Source organism: Melozone crissalis, unplaced genomic scaffold, assembly GCF_028551555.1.
Source record: "Melozone crissalis strain CALT ecotype California unplaced genomic scaffold, PUWL_Pcris_2 ptg000034l_1, whole genome shotgun sequence".
In the NCBI taxonomy this organism is placed as follows: domain Eukaryota; kingdom Metazoa; phylum Chordata; class Aves; order Passeriformes; family Passerellidae; genus Melozone; species Melozone crissalis.
Window position 1 is genome coordinate 11752731 of NW_026535812.1, and position 21864 is coordinate 11774594.

The window sequence follows — 21864 nt, forward strand, 5'->3', positions numbered from 1 at the left end:
TTCAGCTAAATTATGATCTGTTAGGAACACAGAAACAGGAGTGACCTTTCTTCTTCACCAAGCCCAGTCCTCTACTCTTGCAGGGAACCAAATAAAATAAACCCTTTCATATACTGATGATATTTCATTTTTGAAGTCAGGAAGTTGCTCAATCAGCACCTGTTAGAGTCCCTGTCTTTTTGGGATAAAACCATGGAATGCACAGTTAGAAATTGTTTGTAGGTAGTAGATATAAATTCAGCTAGAAAGGTTTTAAGCTCAAACCCAAAAGATGGCATATTTACAATCTCATGCAATCTTAATTATGCTGCCTTGTGTATGTAATCTTTACACAAATGATATAGGTTATGTGACAAAAATAGTATGGAGTTGCATAAGCAAAGGGTCTTTCTTAATGTGGACAAAAATGTCTAACTTTGGACAGTTGACATTGCAGCAAAAGTTTTCTATACTAGTTTCTTTTTGAAGGTAGAACAAAAACTATTTTCTGTCATGTGTCCCTGACGTGACAGATCTTCAGGCTTGGAACGATGAATCTTTAGTGACAGACATTTAATGGATGAACTACAGAGCTTGTGCCATAGTAATTATAAAAAATGCTTGGTGTCACAGGGTGTCATTGCCTCCTGCAGCAGTCTGGCAGAAAAGCCAGCCTGAGGGACCCCTCTTCCCCCACCAGCTGCTGCCAGCAATGCTGGGCTCAGCTAGTGATGCTGGGGATCCAAGGGTGAGGGCTTCTCCCTATCAGGCACTGAAGAGATATTTTGTACACAGAGCTGACAAGAGACAAATTTACTAATGAATGTCTGGCAAGTGAGACCTTGTCTGCCTGAAAATGAGACAGCTACTGAAGTGGAAAGTGGAAACCTCTTCCTGAAATGTAACCCTGTGTGACAGACTGTCCCTGAGATGTTCTTTGAAAAGACTGTGTAAATGTTGGTACAAACCTCCTGTGCCTCATGTATCCCACATATATATTCTCCCTGACATCTTCCCTGGGACAAAGTTAATCATAATGCTGCTGTGCAGCAGCCAAAGCGGGCTGATGACCTGACTGAACATGAAGCTTAGCTTATGCTCCAGCTTTCAGGCTTCTCACCAAATCTTCTTTTCTCTGTGGAGAGTCACCTGGACAAAATACCTTGGCATTTTGTACCACGGCAAAAGACCTTGCAGTGCTCTCTTGGTGTTTCTGTACAGGTCCTGTTCAGCTGACACTGTGAAATTAATTTAAATTTACATAAATACTATCAATAAACGTGGAGGGATGGAATGTAAGAGAATAGTGCAGAAGGCAGTCTCACACCTGAGGAGTTGCAGCTGTACCAATCACCAAAGACTGGGAACAAGCCTGCCCTTAACAGGTCACAGCTGTGTCCAATAACAAGACGAGTGCTACAAAAGAGTGGGTGAGCTGGGTGAGTGATGGAGTTTGTTGGCTGTGCTGTGAGGAAGAAGAAGGAGTCAGTGCTGTGAGGACCTGACCATGAGAAATCACCAAGAAGGTATGGGCCTTTTGCAATAAGATGACAACAAGTAAATGCTCTTTATTTAATTTGAATCATAGAATGGTTTGAGTTAGCAGGGACCTTTAAAGGTCATCTAATCCAACACCCCTGCAATGAGAAGGAACTAGATCAGGTTGTTCAGAGCCCCATCCAATCTGACTTCAAATGTTTCCAGGGATGGGGCATCCTCCATTTCTCTTGTTGTTGGCACCCTCATAATAAAAAATTTCTTTCCTCATATCTTATATGAGTTTACACTCTTTTAGTTTAAAACCCTTACTCCTTGTCCTATTGCTACAGACCCTATTAAAAAGTTTCCCCCCTCTTATTAAGTCCCCCTCACTTTTTGAAAGGCTGCAGTAAGGCTTCTCCTGAGCCTTCTCCAGGCTAAACAACCCCAACTCTTTCAGTGCAGTCTGAAGTGCCAAGATCTTGATATTTTCACTTCCAAAAGAACTTTGGTATTTCCTGCAATTGTGAGTTGTCCCTTTTCATAATAGCACTGGAAAACATTAAATAGAGAGAATTTATCCCTATTTTCTTGATAATCCAAGCACCTAAAATGACTCTTGCAAACTGATATGCCCAGCCAGCTCCTAGGATTCCCAAATTTGCTTAGATCTGTAAGACAGAGAGTTATCCATATGGCACCTTTAACTGAATCTGCTACTTCATAGAAATAAAAATCCACACAAGAATTGTCACTGGAAAACTTGCAGAGCCTCCAGGCTGAGAATTTCAGTCTTCTCTCTTTTTTTCTGTCAAGCTTTGCTCTTGGCTCATTTATCAAATGACAATATAGTTTCTGGCTTAATATAAAAACTGACTGTGATGAGCCATAGACCTCCCTTCCCCTGGTTCTTCTGACTCTGACATACCAATTGTAGTATTGACAATTTTACCACACTCTAAGAATTTAGGAAATTCTTTGGAACTAAGCTTACATTCTTACCTTTTATTTTTTTTGTCTCTTTGCTAGCTTTACCTCAAGTATTGTCATATTTAATACTGTTCAAAACTTCATCTTTCATTTTAGCATTTAACAGAGAGCAGACATGATGCATTAATCATAAAAGCAGTAGAGTTTTTCAATGTGGCTTTTCTAAATTACTTTCTGGTGTTTCCAATTGTCAGTTTGGGTAATTCTAATATCAGTTTCTACTTGCCTCTTTTCTTTATAGGAATACAAACTGATATTCAATAATATTTCTTTTTAAATGTTTTACCTTCTATTGTTCAAAGTCAGTTGCTTGTTTGCCAGCATAAGAAAATATTAAAGAGAATGGTGCTGATTCATCATTACTTGATAAATGTAATGATAAATTACATCATTAATTTATCATTACATTTATCAAGTAATGTTGATAAATGTTTTTCATCATAATATAAAAATTGTAAATTAGATAACTACTGCTAAATTGCAAACATTCATCTAACCAAAGAGATCCAATAAATACCAAACAGGAGCAGATACTCCTTCATAGTACAAGACTGTTTCAACACTTCTAGTGAAGCATCCCAGGGTCTATTGTCCAAGAACAGGCACTTACAGTGACCACACAGCATTCACACAGCAGGTGTAGAAATGGCTAAAGTACCAATCAGAGGAATGGATTCTAAAAAAACCCGTTTTTAAGCAAGTGCTATGTCCCCAACAGTGCATTTTAAACATAATAGTCCAAGACAAATACTCAAGATGTAAAAGGAACAGGAGCATCAAGTCTGGAGTAGAGGGCCCTAAAATAAAGAAAGGCAGAGCTGCTGAAGTTCCAGCAGGTACCTGTGAATTAGGCAGCCCCACGGCCAAATCTTCCAGCAGCAGACAGAGATGAGAGGAGCAAGGCACCTCAGTCTCTGCAGGTCAGCTTCTGAGCTCCAGCACAGGGCAGGGCATCAGCAAGGGTCACAGGGTGCTATTCTTGTCTAGATAGCTGTAAAAGCTAAGACAGATCAGCTAGCCAGTCTTGATGTAATCTAAATCAGAAAATCTTCAAGTGGATAATATTATGAAACATAATTACAAAACCGATTCCCTTAGCTTTGGTGGATGTGAGAGATAAACCTGATAAACCTGAGATGATTAATTTTGTTGTTTTTGTGAAGGAAATAGGACAGCAGATAGAAAATTGTCACAAAATGGAAAAATTAGCGTTTCTATTTCTTGGTACAAAGTAGAATTACTTTAATGAGGGATATATATGTATATAAATCATCCTTGGAGCCATTGTTCTTGTTTAATGACAAGAGTCACTTATGTCTGTATATGAATAAATTTCTGGAGATTTAGATCAGAGTCTGGTGTATAGGTTGAGACATGAGAAGGGCTGATATTTTGAACAATCTACTATACAATAGCGTCCTTTCCCTTCCAAAAGCACCACCTCCACTAGACACTGTTCAACTGAGCTCTGACCTGAATGAAGAGACAGTGCAGTTACATGACACAGCTGATGGTAACAAACTGGTGATGGTCACAGCCACCTTCCCTTGGAGCTGGCTACAAGTGACACTGAAGGCGCATGGGAATGCCCTCAGGAGTGTGTGCAGTGAGAGGCTGTCAGGTGCTCTTTGTGCAGAAGTAGGGAAAGAAAAGTTGCAAAAGATGTCAAGGGTGTGCCAGAGAAGTCTCTTTTGGGATGAGAGTGTACTTTCAGCAAGAGTGCTGTCAAAACCAAAACTGTAACCTCAAGCAAAGAAGGAAACTATTTTTTGTGTGTGTGCTTTCATTCTCTGGAGTTCAAGAAAGACTTTTACGTCATCTATAAGTAGGTCTGTATTAAGGCATCTAGCTTCTAGTTCCCCCTTCCCATGTTTGTTCTTTCCTGTCTTCTGAATGCTGTAGTTGCAGGATAGAGATGTTTCTAAAGAGAATCAGATGTGTTGTGGTGTCATACTCTATTGCACAGGTGATACCTGGGACCTGGGTTTCACGGTGCAGTTTCACATATAATTAGTTTGCTGTTACTGGCAACACATATTTGAAATCAGAACTAAGCCCTCTGAGAAACTCTTTCCTGCCAATGCTCTCATTACTTTTCCTGAATTTCCCTCTACATTATTTATAGGGCTGGACAAAAAAAGGAGAACAGTTGGATCTAATTTATTTACTGCAAATGCTCTTAGGAAAAAAGGTGTTGTTCAGCCAACTAAAATCTTGATTTCCTACTTTTACTGACAAGAAAACTCACTATCTGGTTCCAACTTACCATGAATGGGACAATGAGAAAAAAGCACTCTACAAAATATGCAAATGATATGACAGCCTGTGCAACAAGAGATGGGAGAATACAATCAAATTTCCATCAGCTCTAATAATTCTTGCACTTGTTTGCTTGGCTTGAAAACGAGTCCCTAACTTCAATGAGCAGCTCAACAGCTACATCTGAGTAATAAACTGGGGGAGCCTACATCTGAAGGACTTCCTTCCTCAAAGATGAAAATTCAGAACAGGGAGAATACCCTTTCTTTAACAAGTAGATTAGGCCAAGGCAAAAAGAGCTGAAGTAATTGTGAGGGAATATCTTGATACAGTCATTCTCTGCCAGGTGCAGCATCATATTGATGATGCAGAAAGGCTTCCTGGGTTCCTCCTGCTGTTCATGCTATGCTCTCAGTTGTCCTTATTCAGCACAGAGTCCCTGGCAAGAAAGGGGTGTTGCATCACTGATGTTCCTGTGCAACAATAAATTGTACCAGGGCTGGGCAGTTCTGGCTGCAGGAATTACAGACAGTCCCCATGGCCTACTTCCCATCAGAGTACAGGGGTCATGGAATGCAAAACTGGGGCCAAATTATTTCACTGGTGGCTGGAACTCAGCTATTTGCCATGTGCATTACAATAGTGAGTTTACTTTTTCTAAGTGCTGAATTACTGCCCTGGGAGATGCACACATGCCTTCCAGACCAGAATTCAGAGTTTAGCCTAATATTATGTTTTTAAACACATCTGTGATCTATTATGTTGCTGGGTAATGATTTTCACAGAATCCTGTTTTTTAATATGCAAAGAAATGTCACCATCAATATCAGTCTCAGCATGGTATTGCTGAGTACTCAGAACACATCTGAGTACTAGATAAATGCTTCTTGCTATGGAAAAAATATTACAGGTCATTAAAATGTTAAAGAATTAAGGGGGAAAGTTATAAAAAATGGAAGGAACAGACATGGAAATTTTAGGAGCTGGGATCAGAGACTTCTAGATAGTAGTAATTTTAGTTACATAATGTATCAGAAAAGTAAGCTAAACACTGAAAAAGAATTGTGGAAACAGCATTATATGCCTAAATTAGATATATACTTGGTATAAAAATGCCAGAAACTTGTATTCAGTTCTGACTCCACAGCAGTCATTTAGTCCATTAGGAATCATAAGTGCAGTGCCAGAATCAAGCAGCAGTTTATCCTTTCTTTATTCCAGGAGTTGCTTGTTTTAATCCTTTCAAGAACCTCAGACTGTTTTTGCTTTAACAGTCTCTGAGGAAATTTCTGGTATCCACCAAACAAAATAAAGGCCAGACTGAGTAAGTAACATTGTAATTTAATTTCAATGTTCCTAAACTATACTTGACTTCAGTTTGGACATGGACACTTGAGCACAGGCAACTGTTCTGAAAGTCTTTATGTTTAAATCCTTCTGCCCACTTACTGAAAGGGTACTTTGAGGTGAGAAAAGCCTTTCCAGAATCTAAGCCTGGTCTTTGTGCTTATTCTCAAGATAACAGCAAAATTTCATTTTAATCCCAGCAGAAAAGGAATGAATACTGCCTGCCTCTACCATATAACATTTTCTTGTGGATGGGGGAGCATCTTTGAATAGGAAATCAGAGAATTTGCAAGGATTGGTGAGTATTTAAATTTCTGTTGTTACCTGTTCTGCAGTTGCAGACCTGCACTGCTTGAAGTCTTCCACTTCAAAGCAATTATGCCTGGCTTCATCAGCATGAGAGGCTGATGCAGCTCTTGTGCTGTTTTATGTAATCCATCCTTCTTTAAGAGGTGCAGTGCTTGCCTGAGGTATGCTGAGCCAGCATTCCTTCATCTTTCCAGATGTACTGCAGTGCACTGATAATAATTATCCTGTGCAGTGTCAAATAGCAAGGAATTCCTGCTGTAAATAGGAGCAGATGTAGATATGTGATGTGAGGTATATAGGTTCTTGAAAGGCCATAAGAAGAACTCATTCATATGGAGCCTATGTGCAACCAATAGGCCATGATTGTTATTCTGTCTATCCAGTACAACATCTCTGGATTCAGCTAAGTTTTCAAAGCTCTGAGCTCTTAGGAATTTAAACCCTGCTGACACTTCTCTCTGCCTTGATAACACTCTAAATGTTTGCTGGCCTGTCTCTTGGTTATCACCCATCTCATGGTTACAGGTTTTACCCAGGCAAAAGTGTGACTCTGTGGAGTCCTTAATCACTTTCTGTCATTATTAACACCAGAGTCTCCTCTTAAGTACCCTTATTCAATCATCTCCTTTTAATGTAAGCCCAGTATATCTAATTCAACTAAGTAGTTTCTGAATTCAGTGTACCATCTCTGATCTGCCCTGGATTGTTATTTTCTGATTTTATACCTGTTTTACATTTTCTGTAATGTAGTATAAGACTCCAGCATCCATTTCCAGTCGAAGTCTAATGCAAGACAGACCCAAAAGGTTTCCACTGTAAGAAAGTGATCAGAGCTGTGATCCAAACACAACAGGGCTTTTGATTTTACTGCATCCTCATCTTCAGAGATTATTGTGACAATTTTGACTCAGTTTCCAAATTCTTTTGGCAGATACTTTGTATCTGCCGGATCTGCCATTTGATTTTGGATAGTTTAGCAGTCTGTTCCACTCCTAATCCCAGTTTATCTGTTTTGGTTTAGTTTGGTATTTGAACTACCCTTAAAATAAGTCTATTTGTTAAACTGAAAGTTTTTCAGTTAAGGAAATTGAAGTTTCCCTGGCTGTGGGTTCTCAAGGTACCCTGCCTTTCACAGAGACCCTTCACTCTATGACAACAAAAACATTCATAAAATTCCTAGTTTTTAAAGCAGAAATTGATCTATCTGACCTTTGATTAGACTAAGATAAAAGGCATAGAATTTGTGGAGCTCATACTGGTAAACAAGATATTATTAGAAAACTTTCTAACTTAGGATGAGCTAATAATTGACTGAATACTTGGACAAGAAAAAAAATCCCAGTACACAGGAGCCGAATATGATTTTTCATATTTGTAAATGAACTGAAGTTCCCAAATTCAATTTCATTTGGTGCAAACTATTCCATTTAATGCTAAAGAAGGATTTTTAATGGAAGTGGTTGTCAAAACAGTGACACAAATTGATGTTTAACTCCCACAGAGAAAGTTAGGATTGCATTAGTGTTCCTGAAGAAGTCAGTGCATGCCTTACCAAATCTTACTCCTCCCTGTGTTTGAGAGGAATTCTCCTCTGCTCTGCAAGTTCAGGTTTCTGCCTCACAGCAGTGACCTGACCATCAGCCCCTTTCACTGGAACAGTCCCACTTTGTAAAAAATACTTAAATATTCATGGAGCCAGCTGGTGAGAGAAAAACAATGCTCTAGTCTGATGGTTCAGTAACCCTCCTGGGGAGGGTGGAGGTGTTAGTCCCAGTCCCAGTGAATGTGTAATTATTTATACAAAGTAGAACAGTGTCAACAGGAGAAATGACAAGTCCCATCTCCCAAAAAGTTTCCTTGCAGGAATGGAGAAGTCTAAAGGAACAATAATGCATTTGCCAGAAATCTGCCAGGTATAGTTAACAACACTTAAACTCTAAAAATAATTTACAGATTATTCCTGAAATAGCTAAGCTTTTGGATGAATAGATGTTCTTCCACATCTCTGAGACAGACCTTGTTCCTCATATTAAGTGAACAGGCCTTTCATCCTCCAAAGCAAAACAACTCTTAAAAATAGAAATCATTCAGAACATATTTTAAGAACTTAGCATCTCATAACATCATACCTCCATCCTTGTTCCTATTGACATCAATGGAAGGAAAACCAGTATTTATATGTCCCACAAGCAGATCTGTCTCTTGGAGAATGCTGCTCTATAATGGTTTGTGTCTGGCAGGAATAAAGAACTCTTGAGACCTGCCTGCCAGTTGGATAGCCAGGGCTGTATGGAGCCCCAGCAGTAATGTTTGTGCAGAGTCCTGCTGAAAGCATCATGTGAGGCACGGCTCTTCAGCACAAATGAGTTTTCATTGAGCCAGCTAGAGGACAGACAATGTTTCAGGCAACAAATTCTTGTTCAGGGCTAAGGCAAGGAGCAAGCTTTAAGCTATGTGCAGGCTGAGGAAAACTGTTCTCACTTTATCTCAGTTTGTGAATTAGACAGTGTGTCACAATTTTCTAACATCTTACAGTTTTATGAGTTTCTGTTAGAGAACTCAAAGAAGCATAGATAGTTCTAGTGCATATGCCTGACCTACAGACACCCAGCTTGACAAGAATGGCATCAGGAACTGGAAATCCACTGCCTCTGGCTTTAAAAAATGAGTTAAAAAAATCCTAAGATGTTTAAGCTTTAGTCATCAAAACCAGAGCTGCCTGAAAATTGTTTTTGAAGCTCAGCTGTAAACAGTGTTGTAATAATTCATATTACGGTAAGAATAAAGTCATGTCCCTTTTGTTAGTCATATGTTTTGCCAATAAAATGACTTTCATAAAACAAAAAAGAATTTGTAGTGTTAAAGGCCTTTCAGAGGAATGTATAATTAAAGAACAGTAGTTTCTGACATCTGGAAAGAAGTTCTGGACTGCAGAGGGATAAATGACCTGTAACCTTTAAAACATATTTTCAGATGAAAGATTTTTCAAAGAAAATTTTGAATATTAGCTACTGCAAAGGCAGAGAAGACTGTCTTGAAACTCAGAGATGGATAGGACACAGCAGGTTTCTGCATCTACACATCATATGTAAAAGCTGTAAAGAACAGGCAGCTGTCAGCAAGAGGTAAGAATCCACCAAGTGATATGGTGATGAATACTCAAAGGTTAAGGAGTTGAATATTACATAGGCTCTGGCAGATAAAAAGAGAATGACCAAGCAGCAAGTACTGCATCAAATCTAGTATATGTAGCTGATGCTTGTAAACTACAGCATTGTGTCCATCCATGTGTGGACAAAACTAAGTGCAGCCATTGCAATGTGTACAGAAACACTGTGAGCAAGTGCCATGGGTGTGTGTATTTTTGGAGGAAGCAGCATTTCTCTGTTCCACTCACTGCTCTGCTGTGTTCACCACAGCAGCAGCCACAAAGCCCAGCCCAGGAACCAGACTTTGGGTTAATGGGATGAGTGTCCCTGGCCTTGGGAAATGAGTGCAGTGAGCCACTGCCTAGCTGAGGCTGAGGTGTCCTTCAGTCTGGGGTGTCCTGCAGTCTGTCCCTGGCCATGTGCTCACAGGAAACAAGCTGTTCTCCTGGCCCAGGATGTGCAGGCAGTGCAGATGTAAAGCTCTCTGCAGGTTTAGTTTGTAGCTGCCTGTCCTTGGGTGTCTGACCTGAGTTTTCAGTCATGACTTCATAACTCTGTCCAGCCCTGCTCCTGCCTGTGGGCTGTGCTGTGGCACGCTGAGTGTAACCTGTCTCCCTGCCTCAGCTGGCTCTGGTGGTGGCCGAGCGTGTCAGGCTGGGATAGTGGCAGGGCACAGCAGGGAGCACGAACGAGCCTGGGGTCCCTGGGGAGCTGTGGCTGTGCAGCTGCAGGATATGGGTCTGTGAAGGTTTTGCATTGTAGCTCAGAGACCCCTGAAGCCTGGCACCTCTGCATCATTTTTGTCCTTCCTGTTAAGCATGTGGCTGTCACATGAATTCTCTGGAGGCTTAAGGTAACTTTTAACTGAGCATTGGTGAGAACAGTGCACTGTAACACCTGCTGGACCGGAGAATTACTGCCCCCAGTAGTCAAAGCTGAGCAACAGCTTACAACTATGTTATTTTATTTTGTTGACAGCTAGTCCCAAAGCAACTGATACTTTTACAACTTGGTCTCTTCATGGAACTAATTAAGGGAATGTGAGAATTTTAAAGAAAATTCTTTCAGTTAAGGGATAATGTGGGAAGTTTTATTTTCCCCATTACATTTCTATTTCTTCTATTATGTTCCCATCATAAAATAAAAATCTTTGAATATACAATTATAAGTGAGGTCTGAAATTATAGATTTAGCATCTGTATACCCTCGAGATGGTTGTACTTCCTACCTGTAAAGAGCCATATTAAACCCCCAGAGTTCTTTTGTAATGTGTGTCAGAGGAATTGTAAACATATCACTGAAACTCCCCCTGCTAAAACCTTCTGAAGAGTGTTGTAGATGAGAAAACTCTCTGTCATGTGAAGCCTTTCTATTTTTACCATGTCACTAGGAAGAGTCACTGTTTACTGCATTAGCTATAACCTAAGGAGATATGTCCTGTGGCAAATCCAGGACTAGAATTGCTGGACAGGTTGTGGTGATTCTATTATTAGAAGCCTGTTACATTTGACATTGAGCATAAAAGATAGGGCTTGTACTGCAGAACATTTCTTATACTCCTGAGAGCAAATCCCAGCAGTTATTACCAGAAAATAACTGGTAAGCTTCTGAATTCTCATTGATTGGACTTGCAAGTCAATCAGTCACATTGAGATACATAAAATCTGTTGACAAAGAAATGATGACTGATATCCTAAGAATAAAATCTAATGATGAAGTCAGTAAATATTGGTATTGCCAGAGCAATTTCCTCAGACACCTGAATTTCACTCTCAAAGGGTATTTTGTATCTAGACAGGTTGTGTGTTGACTTAGTTTATATAATGTGTCTGAAACATCCAGAAAAACTTTACCTATACCTGGGCTGTGTGAGGAAATAAATGCATTTGGTTTTCAATGGCATGTCAGAATAAAATATGTTATTACTGGATTTAACTGAATGTACAAGCATGATTGCATGTTGCCACGTTTCAACCATATTTCAAGTGGGATGTAGAGTTATTTACTCCTTAGTGCTAATACAACCAACAGTAGAAGACAGAAAGAGAAGACTACTGAAAGGCAGGCCACAGGCAGTAGGGAAGTCACTTGTAGGTCTTGCCTGTGTGGCAGCAGCTCAAGGAGCTACAGGAGCCTCAGGCAGGGCAGCAGTGTGGCACTGACACAGGGAGCTCCACCTTGCTCCACCTTGGCTCTTCTCAGAGAGTTTCCACCCACATTCAAGGCAGTTGTCAGTGTTCTGCTTGCATAGAAGGAGTCAGATCTGAAGAAATTCAGCTTCAGGTCTGAAATTTGTAAAGGGAAACAGATGAGATAGTGAAGTTGGGTCAGAAAGTGGGAAGAAATAAATAAAAGGAAGAAAGTAGTAAAGACAGTTGGAAACACTTTGATGAGATTCTGCATCCATCCAATAAGGCTACTGACTTTCACAGCTTGTGCCAACACAAGAAGTAGGGATCCCTGAGCAGCTTGCACAGGAAGTCATAGTACAGTAAAAACATTTTCCATATGCTGGTGTTAAATAAGAAATGAGTGGATCAAGCTTGCTTATATCCCAACTTTGACAAGGGCTGTGGAGATCATCTAACAGCCTCAGCTAGCAGCTCTGGACTGTGGCTGTGCCCAGGAGAGACTTATTTGAAAGATGACCAGTGGACAGGAAAGCACAGCTGTCTGGAAGGTGCTGTATGACCTTTGGCATAGGCTGGGAATGAAGTGTCACTGGCCAGAATGAATGGGAGTTCCCCAGGAGAGCTTGAAGGTCATGGCAGGTGGGGAGCTGGTGTCTGTCTGTCACTGAGACCGTGTCAGCTCTGCCCTACAAACAGCACAGCCAGTCCAACAGTTCCTGCAGTAAACTACCACACAGGGACTGAATCATGGCACTGCTGCAATACTCCAGTTAACACTGCAATGTTACAGCCAAGAAGGGGACTGCAGCATTTTGGAAAGTACAATTGAATGCCTAAGGTGTTGAAAACTGTAGCGTGAAATATACGTGCATTGTTTGACATCAGCTGGGAATATGGTAGGCAGGTTCAATGAACATGGGTGAGTCTGATACCTGGGTAGCAGAGTAAAACAGTTGTTCCTATCCAGTAGGCAGCAAGCTGGCTGTGGCAGGGTGGTCATGGCATTGTGCCAGCCAGGTGAGTGCCTCATGGCTACCTTGGCCTTTACCAGGGCTCATCCATCTCACTGGGTCTGGGCCAGGAAGGAGCCATTTCTGAACTGATGACTTTCAACTGCTCACCTTTGAAAGGTGCAGTCCTGCATAGGAAGATACTTTCAGATTATCTTTTTTACTGCTTGCCTGTTTTGTTTCTTTGCTTGCTTGTCACGCTGGTTTTAAACTACTATAGAAGTCTAATAGGTATGTTAATCTGCATTTGCTGTGGTATGCATGTGACAAAGGAAACAGATCAAATGAACTTATTTTAGTCACTATGTTTAAATAAATAGCCAACATGGCAAGCTGCATACTCTCACTCCGACTGACTTATGTTCAGTTTAAATTCCAGGAATGTCTAAGAGAGTGGCGTCATCCCCTTCAAAACAGTTTTGGTTTTTTTCCCTATTGGATTGTATGAGCAAGCAGCTGCCTCTGAGGCATTATTTTTGCCAGCCGGCCAGGTCTCTGTGCCAGCATGGATGGGATCCCTCCCAGACCAGCCCCGGGGACAGTAGCGGTGTCCAGGCGAGGTGCCGCAAAGGGCAGCGCTTCAGAAGCTGCGCAGGAGCGAGCGGGGGCTCCTGTGCCCCCTCCCGTGCGCTGCAGATGAGAAACGCAGCCGCGGCTCCCCTGGCGAGAGCGGGGCCGTGCCGGAGCCCCGGGGCCGCTCCCCGGCCGTGCCCGCCCCGGCCGCGCTGCTGCGGCTCCTCCTGGCGGCCCCGGCTCCCGGAGCTCCGCGGCCCCTGCAGCGGCTGCACCCCCGCTCCCTCCATCCCTGGGCCTGTGCTGGGGCAGATTAGAACAATCTGAATTACCCCTTTTTCAATAGATGTGAATAATTTGGTTTGCCTTTTTCATTTCAATCTGAAATTGAGGATTTGATCCAACTCAGACCTCAGAGTGCAGAAGATCCTGAAATTGGCTGGAATAAACTTTCTAAAACATTTAAAGCATTAGAAAGCAGGCATTCTTTACCTGTGCAGGACACACAGAGGATATATTTTTTAAATTCTGTATGTGTTGTGAGGCTTTACAACAAGGTATTTATCCATCATAATCATACATATTCATTAAAATGTGGTTTTTATTTAATACATAAACATTACTTTCCTAGAACTAATTTGTATGTATCCACTTCTCACTGGAAGTCCTTTTTTGTCCTGGAGAGTCATAAAAGGGGACTTTAGTGGTTGCATTCACTGAATGCTTTGATATTAAAGGTGACTTTTCCTTGAACTTTTCCTTTGGGCATGTGCTGTTGCTTCTTTGTTAAATGACTTGCAAAAAACCACTCTCGTCCTTTTTATCTGTTTGTCCCCTGGCTCCAGCTACCTTTATCCTCCTGTGGTCATATTTTTACATCCATTTATCTTTTTTTTTTTTTGTCATTTAGTCTTTAAGCTCTATCCAGCAACTTCAGGGAAACTAAAAATTTCTATTCTCTCTATCATTTATCATTGATGGCTGACTTTGAAAATGAAGGTTTGTTTTCTTAAAACTGAGTAACACCAAATCTTGTCTAGGAAACTCCTGCTGGTTGACCTCAGTGTCCTCCATGGGTCTGCTGGGCACAGACTAATGTTGCAAAACTTCCTTCTGAGCAGCAGGCCTGGATCTCTTTATTCTGAGGTTCACTTGGCCCAGCAGGCAGGCAGGGCTCTCACTGCCAGCTTCCCAGGCTGCTCTGACTCGTGTGTGGGAGCTGCCCCGGTGGGATCCTGTGGCTCTGTGCCACGGATGGGCTGGTGCAGCACAGAGATGTGCTGTGCCACCCCATTCCTGCTGCCTCCTCTGTGCCAGTACTGCACACACGGATGTGACTGGGGAATAGGAGGGGAAAAGAGCTTTTCACAAGTCAGAATTATTCTCCAGCCTGCTTGAGCCTTCCGGGCAAAATGCCAAGGGAAGAGAACTGAGTCTGGTGCTTGTTTGTGAATTGAGCTCAGGAATCACTTGTGAAAGGAACTGCACTGCTGCTGACCTATTATAGTGCACATGGGAAGCTGTCACCTTAGAGACTTCATTTACCAGCCTGTTTGCTGCAGATTGTTTCTTCATGAGCTAGTGGGGGACTGAAATTGCTTTTGGAACAAAGAGTGTTGAGTAATAAGTTGGAAGTCACCCATGTCTAGGACATACCTGGCAGTGTTGCCCTGACACTGAAATTAGAAATCATGACAGTTCCAGAGCCAGAAAATCATAATTATTTATTAGCTCTATGTGCATATTTGGCTAATGAATAGCATTCCTTGGGGTTATTTAAAAGCAGCAATGAAGTGTGTTGGAAACTGCTAGGTGAACATCTAGTACTTTCCACAGAGGACTTGCACTTCAAGATTCACTGAGGGTCTTCAGTAGCTCTGCTCAGAGTCACTGTGACTTTCAGAAGAGAAAGCAGTGATTACTTCATTTGGTAATATTTGTAAGTCCACCAGTTCATTTGCTTTGTGCAAACCCATGTAAGAATCTGCCAGCAAAGTCAAAATCAATACAACTTTTAAACTCTTTTAAACTCTGTGATATATGTAGAGCACCACCAACGTTTTCATGTATGTAATTCAGCCTTATATCTGAATACAAGAATATACTCATCACAGATTAACTGTCATTGAGGTATCTACTATTTGCCTTTCATTATATCAATTCACTGTATCCTTTGGAATAATGGTGATGCCAGTAGAAGCAGATCTGAAGATACACTGTATATTCCCTCTGAGGTGATAGGTCTGCTAAGATAGCTGGGACTTGAAATAATATTCATTTAACTTGAATATTGCATTTTGAGCAGGTTTCCCACTCTTGTGTATGTTCTCAATCTTTATCAGTTCTCCATGTTTTACTGAACACAATTCAGTCAAATTATTTTTTTATTGTCCAAAGAATGTCTGAACTTTAGAATAGAAGAGATGGCATGCTTCTGTTAGGGCAGAATAGTTATAGCTTGAAGGAACTTGCTCTATTGCTAGGGACAAAGGTGTTCTTCACAGAATACTTGCCTTCTCTTTTTAAGTTTTGAGTCCATATTCTACAGACATAAATATTCTTTTTAACTATATTGGCTATTGAATATATTTTTCAGTGCTCAGTGATTCTGGTTACTTACTGTTCCAAACTGTTTCTCTTCAAGCTATGATTTTCTACTACACTACAAGAAACAATGTTTTGATGTTGTAATTGGCACAAACTCTGCAGCTTTATCTAATGACTAAGTTGGTGCATTTCTGGCTATATATATATATACTTTGCTCTTTGTTTTGTATTAAAATTTTTCAGATGATGCCCTGAGAGTGCTTTAAAGTGCTACAGCTAAGGAGGGAAAGTGAGTTGGGAGTGTAGGACACTGCCTTAGGGCTGGATGGCAGGATATGCTGTGCCAGACTCTTGCTGGCAACATTTCCCTGGCACTGTCTGCTCATTAGGGCTCTGCTTCTATAGCACACTGAAACACAAGGAAAAGTTCACCCCACCAATGAACAAAGATAAACATACAGTCCTATTAAAGTTAAGCATGTGCTTATGAACTTCACTAAATTTTGGATAATGAGAGGTGATGTCTGTGAGTACAAAGGTATCAGAGAAGCTGCCCCAGGGACCTGTTTACCTTTTGCTCATTATTTGTATTATTTCTGAGGGCTACAGATACTGCTGCTTGTTATCCACCTCACTGACATTTCCTAGCTGTCCTTCCAAGTGCTGCTAAAAAGAAAAGCTGAGATTTTGGAACACTAGTGAGTGCCAGTGATTGAATTCCATAGCCCCAGGACTGTGGATGTGGAGAGACCAGCATATAAAGAGGGGGGGAAAAAAACCCAAGGATTTTTTTCTTGTACATGTGGCATTGCCCAGTTTCTCAGGACAGCAGAGGAGAGTGAGAGAGAACAGACGTTTTCTAGCAAACAGAGTATAATATTGAAAAGTATACTTAACACCAAAAATTAAAGCAAACTATATTTTCATGTTTCATCAGTCAGAAGGGACAGGAAAGGATTAGACCTTGGAGGCAGGAGAGACTCAAATTAGAAAACTCTATAAAATGACTTACTCTCCAAAAAGGCTGTGTGACATGGTCTCTCATTTTGCTTCTGTACAGCATGCATCATGTACCCAAAGGCTGTGCTCCCTGGCAAGAGAAGTATTTCCAGCTCCCCAGAACAGAAGTGTACTGCCACTCCTGGTAAGAGATCTGCCTTGTAGTGGTAGAGGGTTCCTGATGCAGAAAATGCATCTGTAGTGCCTGCCCCAAAGGCTCTTGTCACTGCAGCTAAGATTGAGCTTTAGCATTAATACTGATTTAATACTCTATGTTTTTACCAGCTTTTAATTTTTAATGTGTTTCATCTCCACTCACAGATCCTGCTAGCCTTACGTGATCCTATGATGAGAGAATAAAATCTGAATGTAATTGTTGTGTGTCAGATGTTTCTTTGTTCCTCCTCAAATACAGTCCTGAGTTTTAGGGTCATTTGTCAGAGAAGTGATGTCATGGTAACAAAATATAGATTGCCTTCAGATTTCCAGTAGATTATCAGAGTAACTATGGATCCACCACAGCTGAAGGCTGAGGCACTGACCTCAATAAATTACCTGTCCTAGCAGCTTTTTGTTGCTTACCATTCTGCTCACTGTTTTGCCATCTTCACTGGCTTCATCAGTTTTGTGAGGTTTTCCCCCAGCCTGTTCATGTCCAGCAGTCAGATCCAGAGTTTACTGATAACATTATGAAAACCCTTAATTGTTAACAGGAGGATGCAGTCTTGAAGTATTTGTTTATTTGCAGGATGTAGTCTCTTGAAGTATCTACTTCTAAGAGGGTAATGGAGGTTTTTGCTGGAATCATCAAATCCTTTAAGTCATTGCCACATTTCAAATAGGATGTACAGTGTCTGCGAATAAGAATCTCAAGAATTTTAGAATTTTGGAAGGAATTCTGCACACCTTAACTAGAAGATCCTACAGTTTTCCATTGTGTTCCTATAAGGGGGAACCTGCAATTATGCTGGGATACATCCTGTCCTGCTGAATTTTGACAGAAAAGGCTTAAGGCAGATACTTTATGTAATTGCAGTTCACCGAGTGCTTTTTAGTGCCTGACTTGGACTGAAAACAGTGTTTTGCCATCCTACTCTGCCAAATAGGAAACTTTATTTGATGCCAGATAGACCTCTTCCTTTTGCAGTCAATATTTTGCTGATTCTATACACTGCTATTGCTACCAATTTACTGATTTTTCAGGGAGCACTGTAGGCTGAACACTAATCTTCTAATACATATTAATGTATTAGATGTTAATGTAACAGGGATGTCTATAATTAGTTAGCAGAAAACTAAAATGGCAAAGAATGCTATTCTATTGCTTTGAAATATAAAAGAAACAAAATGGCAATGATATTTTTGCTAGTATAGTGTTTTCAGAAATACCAACACCCCTCTGCCCCTATATAAAAACTGAAGGTTCCTGTACTCATGCTAACATCATCTGTGTTTGAAGAGAACTACATTCAACACATTTCTGATTCTACAGGTGTCACAGTAAATTATACAAAGAAATGAGAAAAGCCTTTATAAATGCATTTCTGCAAAAATGAACTCAGAATCAACTTTATTTATAGATCACACCCTTTTTTTTGCTAAAAATGCATAGTCATTACATATACAGTAGTCAGCATCCAAAAGTGTACAAAGAGTAAATTTTCAAACCCTCCCAACAGAACCACACGAAATTCACACTTTGTTCATTGCATGCACAGCCCCTTAAACATGATACCTCCTACTAAAGCGTGCTTGAACCTCTAGCAGACAGAATTGACTTACTATAAACTGTTTCTCTGTACTAATAACCCCCAGCTACAACCACAAATCCTAAGGCATTCCCATGAAGTAGCAAAGCCCTACTTCAGAATCCTCAATGTTCTGAGTACGGCCCAGGAAGCAATTGCCCTGAAAGCAGAAGTCTGCTGGTGGTGTTCCCTTCCAGGCAACTTTAAGCAAAAGCCTACTTCCTTTGTCTTGGTCAATAATTTATTACTGAATTCAGTGGAATGAAGCAGCATCTGTCTAAGCAAGATGTGAAAATTATTTAACTTAATTCCACACCCAGCTCCAAGACACTAAGTGTCTTGAATGGAGGTCAGTATCTTTCAGTGCATGTGACACTACCATCTTACATCTCATCTGAGAGAGTAAAGTCTCAGCTGTAACTTGAGTGTTGGTGATACAGCCCTGACTCAGAGGTGTCTAACAGAAGCTAGGAACATACTTGGATATTGGGAGAATTTCTAAAGGTACAGGCCTTGACTAACAAACCACTCAAACCCTTTGATGTAGTCTTTTTTTTTTCCCTCAGCTACTGCTGCCAGTTAGAAAAGCTCTAAAAAACATGGTCCTCTTGTCAGTGGTGGTTTGTATCAGCCCTTCCAGTTGATGGGCAGAGTGGGATAGTAGAAAAATTATTCAGGGCTTCTTGACAGAGTACATATATGTGGTCAAAAGATCTCAGTTCAGATTTCACTCAACCATAAGATTAACTCCATGTAGTTGGTTTTGCAGAACAGGAGGGAAAAAGAGAAAGTTGTTTGATCAATATAATTTTATATTCTCAAATTATTTTTTTTTTTTCTTAAAAGTTTCATTTACTTCAGGTCTTTTTACTCTGGTAAGAAGTTTGACGTAGTTCAAAATTCCCAATGGCAACTGAGACATAATCATAATCTTGCAGACACTGATGGGAAATCCTGCTGCATTGTTTCATAGTAACTGGAATACAATCCATGGCTAAATGAACAAGGAGGCCTCGTGGGTGTTACAATGCTCCTCAGTACAAGTTACCAGTGAGAATTTCTGAAGAAAAGCATATGTAAGTCATTTATGTTTTCTCTTTACTCCTGACCCTAGAGCATTTAGTCAGCCTGTTGAATACTGCTTGGGTGTTGACTGTCCCCCACTTGAGCCAGTGGAAATTTCTGGAGCCATCAGCTCCAAAAGACACAGGATGTGACCATCCTAGGAGTATGGCAATGACAAGGGTTTGTCCCAAGAGTTCACAATCTGGAAACGTTCATGCTCCTCTCCCTGTGAGATGAGGGAAAATATAACATTCTCTCTGCTGGAAGATTTCTTCTTAGCACCTGGGAGGGTGTTTGCATTTTTAAGTGCTTTACAAACATTTGCTAGTCTTCAGAGCAACCCTGCGAGGTAGGTAAGGTATATTCTCCCCATCTTACAGATGTGGAAACTGAGACACAAAGGGTCAAATTCAACCCTGGTACAATTCCAGTGTTTCACATGAATTAAAATTCATTCAAAATGAACACAGTTTAAACAACTTGCCCTAGATTACAGAACAGATAGTGGCAAAGCAAGGATAAGAACCCAGGAGTGCCTGACTCCTCAGCTTGTTACTGGCCACTTGGTCATTTTTAAGCTCATAGGCAATGAAAAAACAGTTTAATCTGGACAATTACTACAGGTATGACTTGCTTCTGTAAGGCATGTGGATGGTAATCAACTGAGTTTAGTGCAAAAATGCTCCATGAATGTGCTGCCTCAGAGTTTACTTAAACATGAAGTAAAACTTTCATACTGTCATTTCCTGCAGGTGCACTGTTGACAAAAACCTGACACAGTAGCTGGATTCAGCAAATAAATAATAAGCATAACACTTGGACAACTAAGCAGAATTACCATTTTAGCAAAAAAAATGAACATACTTCTACTTTTAACTGCTACATTTCTACAAGTGCAGCATGCAGATGAAACCTTTCCCTTTGTTTCCAAATATAGATTCCAGTCTTGCTAATGAGGCTGCTCAGAGCTTCACAGATACCCTGGATAGTGACATTCAAATACACACACTGCAGAAAAAATACTGTATCACCACAGAAAACAGGGTAGTGACTACAGATGAGATTTATCGATCTTACGGGAAGAATGGCTGGAAGCTCACAGGCTACTCAGAAGTGCCCAGAAGCCAGGCTTACTGAATATTTGCCAGTGTAGATTGCAGTTCTAGGCACGTGCTGAATGCAAGGGAGGGTGTCTATGCCACCAACACTCTGGGAAGTGACCCCAGCAACAGTCACTTCACATCAGCACAGGTGTGTCAGTCTGAAAGTCAGTGCTGGCCAAACACAGAAAGACACCCAGGCATTTACAGGCCACCTCCCTGTGCTCCAGTCCCCACCTTGTGCTCCCATCCCTGTACAGATTCTACTCCAAAAGGCCTAAAAAGCCTTTTTGGTTTTAAACATGAGCTGTGGAATCCACAGTGTAGACCTTATGGCAGGTTATAAAAACATTATGACACGTACTTCTGCAAGCAAGTTAGTTTTCTAGGATTTCCTTATGCATCTAGTCTGCAGGTGAGGCCTCTGAACATGCTTACACATGTTCTTCAGTCATGTGCTTTCACACCAGAAAGTTATCCTGCACCCTTACAAGTCACACAAATGCTGACTCACTTCTATAGGAGCAAATTCAAGCACTATAATTATAGATATCTTGTTCCAATTTGAATCTTTTTATCTCAGATTAGTTTTGTCCATTGGACACAGCAAATGGAACTATTATCTGCATGCATGTCCTTCACTGAACAGACACTCAGGTAACATTTCCCTAGATATTCTCCACACTTACTGTACCTTTTTAATTTGTAGTCACATTTTTTTTTAACACAAACCAGACAAACAAAAATCCATTAATTAGAACTCTTAAATTGTAATCACATCTCCCTGTAGCCATTCACTCAGGATTCAGCAGCCTGCTTACAGTGGCTCAGCCAGCAGTGCTTGCAACCAGCTTTTACAAATAATTCCATGAGGTGCTCAGGCCCATACACGTGCCTAAACAATCTGCCAACAGAAACTTCTGAATGAAGCAATATTCTTAATATCAGAGCCAGGTACCAATCTTCAGTGTGACTGGGGCTCACAGGCAACTCTTGTAACAGCAGTAAGATTCCAGTAAAATTGCAGTTGGTTGCAATCCAAACTTTATACTGTTATCTGTCGTTGAGATATATATAGATGACCCTGGGTGGCCTAACTCCAAATATCAAATGTATTTTTACAAGTTAGCAACAACCATTTTTGACATTCCCTCTTGAGATGTCCTCTACATTGTGACTGACAAGCACAAATATAATTCATTATACAGTATGCTTTGAAAGCCTGGTCTTTTACATTT

The 21864-nt window shown here is 40.7% G+C and overlaps 1 protein-coding gene across 1 annotated transcript in view; it reads right to left on the bottom strand.

Moving 5' to 3' along the window:
• PCOLCE2 (procollagen C-endopeptidase enhancer 2) overlaps positions 1–21864 on the bottom strand; it is a 58412-nt gene that overhangs the window by 24657 nt on the left and 11891 nt on the right. The window lies entirely within an intron of this gene.